Below are 12,601 nucleotides of genomic sequence, written 5' to 3' on the forward strand. Positions count from 1 at the left end.
GCTGTGAGTTACCGGGGATTAAAAGAGTAAGAGATCTCCCTGGGTATCTTCTTCTCCAATTGTGGGAGAATTCTCCCGCTTCCCCTTTGGGCATCTCACACTCGCCCAGTGGCAGGAAGCAGCTATCAGCCCCACATACCACTTTTGCCTGTGAGTTATACTCATATCTTGGAGAAACTTACCATGGAGTTTCATCCTGTCAGCTTGGAGCTGCTCTGAAGGTAGAGAACAGAAGGCATGAGAGGGCAACGAAGTTGAGCAAGAAATCTGAGGCTGCACCACAAGGCCCTGATTTGAAATCCCTGGGAGCAGAGAGCTGGAGTTGTCTCTCATGTTTTCAGTGCATGTGAGATTCCCAGCCTTGCTTCTCTGCTTCCCTAAAGCGGCCACACTAACCAGCACTGTCCAGTGGACATCTGTTATGATATACAAATGGGAGTCACTCCTTTGAAAGGACTTAAATAATTCGTGGGGGCAGGCATAGTGGCATAATATAATAATCCTCTGTGTTCATCACCAGTGCCTCCCATATGGGTATGGGTTCATGTCGTAGCTGCTCCACCTCGATCTAACTCTGCCAATGACCTGGGAAAGCAGTGAAAGATGTCCCTGCACCTACGTAGGAGACTCAGAAAAATGCTCCTGGCTTCAGATGAATGAACTACCAGATGAAAGATCTCTGTCTTTCTTTTTCTCACCATATGTCTGCCTTTCAAAAAAAATAAAAGCAAATAAATATTTTAAAGTCCATTAATATAAGCTTATTTTAAATATTTATTTCTTTTTAACAGAAAGGCAAACCCAATTTACAGAGAGAAGGGGAGACAGAAAGATCCTCCATCTGCTGGTTCACTCCCCAAATGGTCAAATGGCTAGAGCTGAGCTAATTCAAAGCCAGGAGCCAGGAGCTTCTTTTGGGTCTGTCATGTTCAGGGGGCCAAGGATTTGGGCCATTCTCTGCCACTTTCCCAGGCTATCCAAGCAGAGAGCTGGGTCAGAAGTGGATCAGGTAGGGCATGAGGTAGTACCCATGTAACATGCCATCACTTGCAGGCAAAAGATTAGCAATCAAGCCATGTACTGGCCCCTTAAACAATAATTTTTTAAAGTAAGTTCATTTTGGTGCAACACATTTTGAAGGCCATGGGTATTTTATTTCCCATATGTATTTTCCATAAATATTTAAACATCCATCAAGTAATTTAAATTTTTTTAGTTCTGGGGCCAGTGTTGTGGCAATGCAAGTAGTTGCGTTGCATCTGTGATGTCAATATCCCATTTGGGCACCACTCCATTGGGTGCTCACCTCTTTCATTCCGCTTTCAATCCAGTTCTCTGTAAAAGGCTTCAGAAAGCAACAGAACATATCCCAATTGTTGGGGTCCCTGTCATCCATGTGGGAGACCCAAATCGAATTCCTGACTGTGGTTTAAACCTGGCCCAGTCCTGACTATCACAGTCATTTGGAGAATGAACCAGCACATGGGTTCTCTCTCTTGTTCTTTCCCTGTCTCTCCATCCTGTCTGATGTTCTGTCTTCCAAATTAATAAATAAAACTTCTTTTAAAAGGAGCAAACTGGAGGTTCCTGGTTGAACTGGGGAGGGATTTCGGTTCTGGAGGCATTACCTTCATCTTGCTTTTGTATTCAGTGCATGGGAGATGTTGGAGAGGGGAGGCCCTTGTGCTGGTCCAAGAAAGAAGGCTTCATTCAGCCACCTTTACTCTTGGCTTAGACAAGCATAATCTTCACAGTGAAGACTGTCCTTACAAATAACAACAGTTCTTCCTGGTTACAAGCCCAGAGTACTGTTTAATAAATATGTGACTCAATATCCAAAGCCCAAGACATACGCTTTTGTTCTGGCTTATTTGTTTCTTGCAAGGGTGGGATACCCAAAATATCACCAACTCTGAACCCATTTTCTGTAGTCTGAAACAGTAATATGCACTAGGGAAACAAAACAAAACAAAACAAAACAAAAAAAACAAACCCACAGACTGGGCCCAGCATAAGAGCCTAGTGGCTAAAGCCCTTGCTTTGCATCTGCCAGGATTCAAAATGGTGCCAGTTCATATACTGGCTCCTCCACTTCCCTTCTCGCCACCTATCCATGGCCTGGGAAAACAGTAGACTAGGACAGCAGAAAGCCTTGGTATCCTGCACCTATTTGGGAGACCCAGAAGAAGCTCCTGGCTTCGGATCTGTTCCAGCTGTTGCGCCCACTTGGGGAGTGAACCAGTGGATAGAAGGGCTTTCTCTCTGTCTCTCCTTCTATGTGTAAATCTGCCATTCTAATAATAAATGAATCTTTAAAAAAAATTTTTTTTAAAAAAATCTCTGCAGGCCAGAGATCAGAGTCCCTGCAAGGCAGAATTCTGCCTCTCTGATCCATGGTCACTGAGCTAAACCAGAAGGGCAATTCAAGAATCAGTGACCTGACTTTACTTGTACAGACAATGCCAGACAATTCAGCATCCTATTGCCAAGATACATCCAATAGTTTCAATAGGGGAGCCCGTCTTTGTTTTGGAAATAGAGATATTACATTGTATTTTCACATCTGGATATGATAGTCTCTATTATGCCATCACTATACATTCCCTTAAATGAGAAACCATGAAATAAAGTCAACAACAAGATGAAGTTAAAACAAAAAATTTACAGCACAATGGAGTTAAGCAAATGCTACTGAATAACCAATGTGTCATTGAAGAAGTGAAAAAGAAAACACAAAAGCTTCTTGGATAAAATGGTGATACTGTTTGATCTATGAGTCAGTGAAGAGTTTGATAAGGGATAAGAAGCTATTTGGAAGAAACAAAAATAAAAACAAAACTATCAGAGCCAGTGGTGGGACACACTTAAATAACAGAATAATGGACTTAGGACTGCTTATGAAGGACAATACTATTGTAATAACATGGGGAAAGTCAGTTGGGAGGAGGGAATTTGGGGAGGGTATAGTAAAACCCTAGACTCCATGGAATTGTACCATAAAACTGAAAAAAAACAAAAAAGAATCAATGAGGTTTGGATATAGAAAAGTGCTGTGCAGGACAGAAAACAAGAGAAATACCTAAGGGAGGCATGGCCACACTCAGAGACTCCAGTGGGGGAAGGATGCCATGATGGCTGCTGACAGGAGAGAATCCTACAGCAAGGAAAATAGAGACCCCTTCAGACTCTTCCTTACCTTGAAGTTTCCTTAGGCTTTCAATGATGGAATCATATCTGGACTCGGTTTCACTGAGTTTTTTCTCCAGGTCCAGAGGAACTGAGGTTGTGCTGTGAAACTGAAACTGAAACTCTTCACACCTAGGACGACAAGGCAGAGCTGGATGGGTGATGGGTCCTCTGGACCCAGCCTGTGAGGATGGAGTCACAGGAGTGGCCATGAAGAGCTAGACAGCATGTCAAATCAGGAAGCCAGAACTACATAAATGGGGCTGGAATGAGAACAGGGCTGGAATGGCCAAGAAGACTTGGATGTGAACGGGAGAGGAGAAAAGCAGTGGGACAGGGAGAGGGGACCAGGAGGCATCCAGCTGGATGGATCTGTAGGAGGCCTCAGGAGATGGGGAGAACAGCTCAGGCCTCTCACAGCTGACTCATCTGCTCAACTCAGACCTTCCTTTCTGCAGCTAAACCGTTGAGTGCAAAGTCCAAGAGTGCTGGTGTTCGAGAGGGGGAACATTGAGGGTATCTGAAGCAATGTTGGGGACAGAACTTAGCAATGACTCAGGAGGCGACACACACGTGAGAAGGTCATCATACCTTTGCAAGGTGTCTTTGATGTCCTGGAAGAGAAAGACAAACAGCATGGTCTCAACACTTGGCTGACCCACGGGACCAGGGATCAGCTGAGGAAGCAAGTGGGTAAGGGTAGAGCCAGGGGAGTGAGAACATCTCTGAAATTCTCCCTCTCTTTCCTGTTCTCATTCACTGGGAAGAATCCTGCAAGAAGTGCTGATATGGCACTAAGTAGAGATATGGTTAGACACCAAGAGGAACCAAGCGATGAGGACAAAAAGAATGAAATTTTGCAGATGAATTTTGTCTGATACTTAGCAGTTAAGCTCTACTGCCTGGGACAGGAGAAAGATTGGAGTGATTTGTGTGAACTTTCTTAAAAGAAAGGAATGGACACTCCAAGCAGCATAATGGTTCAAATAACCCACATGGAAGACCCTGAGGAACCTCCTGGCTTTTGTCTGGCACAGCCAGGGCAATTTTGACAATTTGGGGAATGAACCAGCAATAGCAGATTTCTCTCTCTCTCCCTCCTTCTTTCCCTCCTCCTCCCTCTTTCACTTTCCCACTCTCTGTATAACTCTACCTTTCAAGCAAATAAATATTTTTAAAAGAAGATAATTTTATTTTGTGGCAAAATTTTTGAAATTTGTTCATAATTTCTTTTTTAAAATTTGTTTATTTGTTTTACAATCTTGACATAATTAGGGTAAAAGGATTCAAGCACTACAGGAAGATGGGCAAGATAGTTCCATATTGTTTCCTTAATATATCTGATGTAAAAGGGGATTTTAAGGGAGAAGCCCCACCCAGTCTCCCACCCACCCCAGGTCCCAGATGTGAGGCATGCTCCACTGAACCACCCATGCAACTCATAATTTCTTGATTATATGGATTTTAAACTTTTAGGACACCCCTCATATGTACAAATATTAATGTTTTGCACTGAAGGAAATGTATTCTTCTTGTAAAGATTTATTTATTTTTGTTGAAATAGCAGATTTACACAGAGAGATAGGGAGATACAGCTTCCACATGCTATTTCACTTCTCGAATGACCAGAGTTGAGCTGATCTTAAGCCAGGATCCAGGAGCAGTTTCTGGGTCCTTCATGTGGGCACAGAGTCCCAAGGCTTTGGGCCATTCTCTACTGCTTTCCCAGATCACAAGCAGGGAGCAGTATGGGAAGTAAAGCAGACAGTGCATAAACTGTTGCCCATATCAGATGTAGGCACTTATAAGCAGAGAATTAGCCCATTGAGCCATCATGCCAGCCCCAATAAATCTATTTTTAATTTAGTTTTTAGCATCTTTTAAAAAAATGTTGGATGCATAGTTAGAGAAAAAGAGAAAACAGAGAAAGTAAGATCTTCCATCTGTAATTCACCGCCCAAGTGGCCATAACAAACAAAAGCATGTCATCCTGTATCCATGGGCCAGGAGCTCCTTCCAAATCTCCCGTATTGGTTCAGGGGTTCAAACACTTGGGCCTTGTTCTGTTGCCTTCCCAGGCACATCAACTGGGAGCTGAATTGGAAGTTGAGCAGCTGATACTTGAACCAGCATTCATGTGGGGTATCGGTGCTATAGGCAGCAGCTTAGGCCACTAAGCCACAGCACCAGTCCCACAAAATTTTTAAAATATAATTTTTATCTGTTTGAAAGGCAGAGAGAAGGAGACAGAGAAAGAGCTGCTCCATCTGCTGGCTTATTCCCTAAATGCCCACACAGCCAGGGCTGGGTCTGGTAACAGGAGCCTGCAACACAGTCCAGGTCTCCCACATGGGTTGTAGGGATCCTAGAACTTGACACCTCACCTGATTCCTCACAGGGCCGACATTACCAGGAAGCTGGGTAGCAAGTAGAACTAGGTCTTTGACCTGGCATACCCACAGAAAAGGTTCGTGCCCCTAGTGGTGTATTAGTCACTGTACCAAGCACCTACCCTTTAAAATGCTGAAGTACCCCATATATGGCTTGCAATATATTTCCAAGTTATACCATGTAGTGCTTCACATTACATTTTAAAATGACATATGTGGTTCACATATTTCTAATCACACATGTGGCTCATACTATTGTTCCAAATGACATATTTTCCACTTCAACTCTTTCTGCACTCTCTAAGGTACCTCTTAGAGGCCAGGTGGTTGGGGCAGTCTCAGGGGTTTTGCCAGACATGGGTGCACTGGTCAGATACCAGTGTTGGGCTGTGTCTTGTAGTGATTCTATTCCTGAGGGACTCACCTCCAAAAACTGTCTGGGTGGCATCTGCTGCTTGGCCTTCAGATCATCCATGAGATCTTTGAGTGAGATGAGCTGTGCCTGGATGTCAGTACTAGAGCATTCACGCTCCTTGGCACTCTTTTCCTCCAGCCACTCAATGCCAAATAAGAGGAGGTTCTTCTCCTCCTCCAGGACTTGCTGCAGGTTATTGAATTCTGTGTGGATTCGTTGCTTCTGAAACTCCACCTGGGCCTGGGGTCAGATACAGGGCCACAAAGATAACAAATGGTCTCAACTGTTCTTCCACCCACACTATTCTATTTTAAAAAAAAATTTTATTTTTATTGGAAAGGCAGATATACAGAGACGAGGAGAGACAGAGAAGAAAATCTGTCTGATGGCTTACTCCCCAAGTGGCTGCACTGGCCGGACCTGAGCCAATATGAAGTTAGGAGCCAGGAGCTTCTTCCAGGTCTCCCACGGGGGTGTAGGGTCCCAAAGCTTTGGGCCATCCTTGACTGCTTTCCCAGGCCACAAGCAAGGAGTTGGATGGAAAGTGGAGCCACTGGAATGAGAACCGGTGTCCATATGGGATCCTGGCACGTTCAAGGCAAGGACTTTAGCTGCTAGGTCATGGCACCGTGCCCCACACTATTCTATTTTTTTTTTAAAAGATTTATTTTTATTAGTTTTTCATTAGAAAGGCGGATATACAGAGAGGAGAGACAGAGAGGAAGGTCTTCCGTCCAATGAGTCACTCCCCAAGTGAGTGCAACGGGCCAATACTATGCCGATCCGAAGCCAGGAGCCTCTTCCGGGTCTCCCACGCGGGCGCAGGGTCCCAAAGCTTTGGGCCGTCCTCGACTGCTTTCCCAGGCCACAGGCAGGGAGCTGGAAGGGAAGCGGGGCTGCCGGGATTAGAACCGGCGCCCATATGGGATCCCGGGCGTGCAAGGCGAGGACCTTTAACCACTTGCGCCACCGCGCCGGGCCCGCACACTATTCTATTTTAATATTTGTATTTGAATATACTGAGTACCAACATAGAACAGTGTACAGACCTGAGAAGAGGTGGGGGAACAAGACTTTTTTTAAAAGATTTTTAAAATTTGAATGACAGAGTGACAGAGAGAGGGGAGAAATGTAATATTTCCATAAACTTACTTTTTTTTAATTTGGAAAGTATAGTTAGAGAAAAAGAGGAGAGAGCAAAATAGATTTTCCATCTGCTGATTACTCCCCCAGATGTCCACAACAGCCTGAGCTGAGTCAGGATAAAATCAGCAGCCAGGAAATACATTCAGGTTTCCTACATGAGTTCAGGGGCCAAAGCACTGGGCCATCTGTTGCTTTCCCAGGTGCATAGGCAGGGGCATGGATTGGAAATGGAGCAGCTGAGACTCAAACCAGTGTTCCTATGAGATGCTGATGCTGAATGAGATGGATTAATTCTCCAAACCACAAGGCAGGCCCTGAAAATGCTTTTTTGTTTTTGATGTTATTTATTTATTTATTTATTGGAAAGGCAGATTGACAGTGAAAATAAGAGACAGAGAGAAAGATCTTCCATCTGCTTGTTTATTCCCCAAATGGCTGAAGCTAAGCTAGGGTGCTTGTTTTGACTGTTTCAGGTGGGTGCAGGCTCCTAAGGCTTTGTGTCATCCTCCACTGCTCTCTCATGCTATAAGCAGGGAGCTATATGGGAAGTTGGAGCAGCCGGGACACAAACAGGCATCTTATGGGATGCCAGTACTTGCAAGGTGAGGATTTAGTCTGGGCGCAAGAATGCGCTTAAAAATAGTAAATTCCTCTCTCTACCCAGCCATCTTATGGGAGAACTGAAGCAGGCTCTCCTGGCTCGGAGGAATGTGCTACCAAGCCACCATCATGCCTGGGCACCCACAGGAAAGTGTTGACTAAGTAGTCTCCAACCGATTGGACCAGTTATTTGACGATGATGAATCGGACCCATTTGAGGTGCTGAAGGCAACAGAGAACAAGAAAAAAAAAAGCCAGTGGGGGCAGTGTTGGGGGTCCTGGGGCTAAAAGCTCAGCTCAGGCCTTGGCCCAGGCCAGCTCCAATGTGGCAGGCAAACAGATGTGTAAAGAATCCCAGAAAGACTGCAAAAACCCACTGCCTCTCAATGTTGGCATGGATGACAAGAAAAGAGGAGATGCAGCCACCCATAGCACTCAAGAAAGAAGGAATAAGATGCGATGGAAGAAGACCTGATCAACAAATTAAGGAAAAAGGGAAAATAATTGATAAAAGACCAGAAAGGCACACTTGAAAAGTCACTTGAAGAAAAGGTTGAAGGAGGCAAGTTTTCAGTTGATAGGCCTATAATAGATTTACCTATCCGAGGCCATGTAGTCTTGAAAAAGGTTGAGGAGACCGTGGATGTGGAATGGGCAGAGGAGAAAGATTTGATTCTCATAGCAAATGTGAATTTGATAGGCATAGTGGAAGTGATAGGTCTTCTTTTTAACATTACAGTGGTCAAACATGGAGTTAGCGGATCTTGGATCAATCAAATGGGAAACACCTGAAGGTGAAGAACACCCAGTGGCAGACAATGAAAATAAGGAAAATGAAGCAGAAGAAGTAAAGGAAGAGGGTCTCAAAGAGAACACTTTGGATGAGTGGAAGGCAATTCAGAATTAAGGTGGGGCAAAAGAGGAATTTAATATCCGAAAACCAAATGAAGCTGTTGATGGGCAATGGAAGAAAAGATTTATAAATCAAAGAGTGAGAGGCTCATGCCGAATGCTCTGTTATGGACCATCGTTTCTGGAAGCCAGCAAAGGATAAAACATCACAGCTGGAGATCAACTTTGGAAATCTAAGCTGCCAGGTCGTGGTGGCAGGGGAGGGAGACTGGGACGTGGGGATGGTGGATGTCCAAATGGTGGCAACAGGACTGATAAGTTAAGTGCTTCTGCTCCTGATGTGGATGACCCAGAGGCATTTCCAGCTCTGGCTTAACTGTATGCTGTGACAACCCTGGTTCCTCTGTGGATCCTTCTGTTCAAAGCTTTAGTACGCTTAAAGATTCCAAACAACTTAGAAATTTAAGACAAATAAAAAAGACTGTCATTTATATCATTCACACATAAAGACTGAATTTTATCTGTTTTGAAAATGAAATTCTCTCGCTACCCATAAGTAACAAATAATGATAGTTTTGTATTTAGAAATGTATTGGTAGCAGGAATGTTTTCATAATTTTCAGAGATTATGCATTCTTCATAAATGCTTTTGTATTGCTGCTTGCACATATGCATTTCCAAACTTGAAATATAGGTATGAACAGTGTGAAAAATAAATTCATTTTATTTTGATGGTGTTTACATAGTTGAGAGGGTTGCATACCCGTGTGGACCAGTCAGTTAGCCCAGCCTGGCTCTCCCCCATCCCAGCTTACATGTGGCCAACCGGTGTTGCATTCCTGCCTGCCTGTTCTGCCCCCAGTCCCAGTTCACCAGCAGGAGCAAAGCTTAGCAAGGGAGTCCCCATAGCTTGCCTGCTTGGCTTGCCCCCATCCTGGGTCTCTAGTGTGCTGATGGGAGCTGCATCCCAACTTGGCATGACTTGGCTGCCTCAGCATCCACCAGCAGGTGCTGCAATCTGGCTTGGCCCAGACTGTCCTCAGTTCCAGCTCATGTTGGCAGGTACTACTAGCCACCCTCCAGTCCCAGCCCTACTGTGAACAGGATGGTGTTGTGGTCCAACCTGGCTATCCTGCACCCCAACATGGTTCTCACATCTGCCAATGGGTGTTATGAGCTGGCCCAGCTTGGCCTACCCACAGACCTGATCCATACATATGTCATCTGGCACTGTAACCTGGCCTGGTCTGTGCTGCTCCCACCCTTTGTTCTCACATTCACCTATAGAGACTGTGTCCTGACAGAGGAGTTCCCCAAGTTCCTCTACCAGGTCACCTCTCAGTGGTAGATCCTGTGCACACTGGTGGGTCCTTGGCCCAGCTTAACTTGGCTCACTTCCTGTCCTGGCAGGCACAGCGGCCTTGCCTGACTGACCCACACCCATTTCAGCTCTTACTGATGGGTGCTCAAGCCCAGCCCTGCCTGATTAGCCCCCAGACCCAGTTCTCATGTGGTTTAGCAGGTGAAAAGACCTAGACCAACCTGTCCCATACACCTTGGCTCTTGTGAAAAAAAGCAGGTGCTGGGGCTTAGTCCAGATTATCACATCCTAGGCCTAGTCCACACACATGCTGAGGGATGCTGCAGCCATGTCTAGCCCAGTGTGACACCCACAACCTGGCACTTGCTCTCACTAGTGGGAACCACAAGCCACCTGGGGTGTCCCCTTAGCTCCCCAATAAGGCATGCTCCCAGCCACAAATCTTGAGCCACAGATCTCCAACCCAGTCTGGCATAACCAATCACTCAGCTTGGCCTTTGACGTCAGATGTTATAGGCTGGCCTGACCTGTTCTAGACCAATATAACTGTTGCTGCTGAGTGCTGTAGCCTAGCCCTAGCTTTCATACAAACTGGTAGATGAAATAGCCTAGCCTAGCTCATCATGGTCCACTAGCCATTCCAACTCCCAAGCATGCTGGTGTGCTATGGTTAACATGGTCATGCCCTATTTGCCCCTACAGAGCTAACCCACACCTGCTGACAAGTGAAACAGCCTTCCCTGATGAGCACCAGCCCTCTCTCACACGTTCCCCAGTGGGAACAATGGCCTACCATGGGAGTTCAGTTCAAGTTTACCACTAGTTCCACTCCAAGACCCAGATCTCACACAGGCCAGTGGGTGCTAGCCCTTATCCGGCAGTCTGCCTGTTGCAGCCTGGCCCGCCCCATACCCAGTTCTTGGGTGTGCCTGTGGGGACTACAGCATGGAACAGCCTGGACAGTTCTCAATCCCAGTACCCATGAATGTTGGTGAGTTCTATGGTTATGCTTAGCGCAGCCTGTCAGCACCCCAACCTTGGAGCAAAGCATCTGGTATGGCAGTCCCACAGGGGTAATACCACGATCTCCCACAGATTCTGCTCCCAGACCAAGTTCTCTCATGAGCTTGTTAGTGTCGTTGCACAGCCTAACACGGTCCACCCCTACCTAACACTCACTGGAAGGTACTGTGGTATATTCCTGCCAGGCAGGCCCCTCAGCTATCGTCTTGGCTTGTCAAGCTCTGCTTCCAGCTTTTTGTTTGTTTGTTTCCCCCTGGTGACAGGAAATATCTTCCAATTCGGAGATTCTTTCCTCTGCCTCTTTCATTCTGTATTTGAGACTCTCCACTGTACTTTTAATTTGCTCTACTCTATTCTTCATTTCTGATATATCAGCTTTCATTTGATTCATTTCCTGTGTGACGTATTCCTTGAACGCCTGCTTTACATGCTTCTCGTTGTTGATAAGCTTTATGACAGGTGTTTTGAATTCTGTTTCCCCCATTTTCTCAATGTCTTCCTCAGTGGACTCTGAGGTTACCATATGGTTTTGCTCCTTTGCAGGGAAGTCTTCAATAATATTCATTGTGTATCTGTCTCGTCTTTTGCTCTTGGTCATTGTATTCCGGTTAGATTTTTCTCCTTGGGGCAGGTTTCTTAGCTCTGTCATCCATGGGTCTACAGTTGGATTTTACTTATTGCAGTTAGCACATGACTGCTTGTTTGCAGTCACTTGTTCACTCACTCCCTCCAGTGAGTTCCAGGTGTGGGTTCTTACAATAGACTTCCACCATGTCTCCATATGGTCTCCAAGGCCCAGCTCCTGGCTTACCAGACTTGACCTCTTGTGATAGTGTGCTGAGGCTGCACCATTGTCTGTACAACCTTTCTCCCACTTCTGGTTGGAGCAGTCCCCAGGATTAGGGAGATACCAGGTGTCCTATATAGCTAGGTTGTTGTTGGTGGTGGTGACCTTGCCAGAACCTGTTAGCCGTTAGTTCTAAGGGCCACATGGACCTATTTTGACCTGTAGAATGCCATAGTTGGCATTAGTTTCCCTTTGGGACCAGTGCAATGCACTGAGCTCAGTGTGTTCTCACTGACCTCATGCAAGCACAGCTTACTGTTGTCCCCTGTAGTCTTAAATTCTTTTCCACACTGTACAAAATGGTGCCAGATATGCCACTCCTGGTGTTCTTGATCTACTAGCCATCAGATCTGAGGGTTGCCTGGACCTATCTTTGGTGGAATTTGTAGGATGTCATGTTTTTGCAGTTCACTGAGTCAGAAATGAGTTCACCCCCAGCTCAATCCATGCGCAGTCCTGCCCCATAGCCTTTGCCTTCTTAAACAAAATGGTTTCTAATTTGGCTCTAGGAGGTAGACTGAGCTGCAAAATCTACCTGTTCCTGCACTGCCCGTCTGGGATCTGCTGCTGTCTCTGCTCCTGGTCAAATCAAATGGACCAGCAGAATGAGCAGTTCTTTGTCTGGGTTTACTTCCTTAGCTCCCTGCAAATGCCCCTTCCCACCTTATTGCTGATAGAGTTCCAGCTGCTGATGGAGTTCAGGTTGCCGTTCACTGAATGTTACTGGGATATCAGTCACTGCAACAGCACACCATTGTATCTGCTGCTTTCTTATGTCTGTCAGTCCTCGGGTACCCCTCTGCTGTTGTTCTGTTCTCTTC

At 45.6% G+C, this 12,601-nt stretch overlaps 1 pseudogene; it reads left to right on the plus strand.

The window, feature by feature from the left end:
* The first annotated feature begins 7,866 nt into the window (after positions 1-7,866).
* LOC121149268 lies at positions 7,867-8,993 on the plus strand (annotated as a pseudogene).
* Positions 8,994-12,601: the final 3,608 nt, after the last annotated feature.

This window comes from Ochotona curzoniae, unplaced genomic scaffold (genome assembly GCF_017591425.1).
Source record: "Ochotona curzoniae isolate NIBS_2020 unplaced genomic scaffold, NIBS_Ocur_1.0 contig_1942, whole genome shotgun sequence".
NCBI lineage: Eukaryota > Metazoa > Chordata > Mammalia > Lagomorpha > Ochotonidae > Ochotona > Ochotona curzoniae.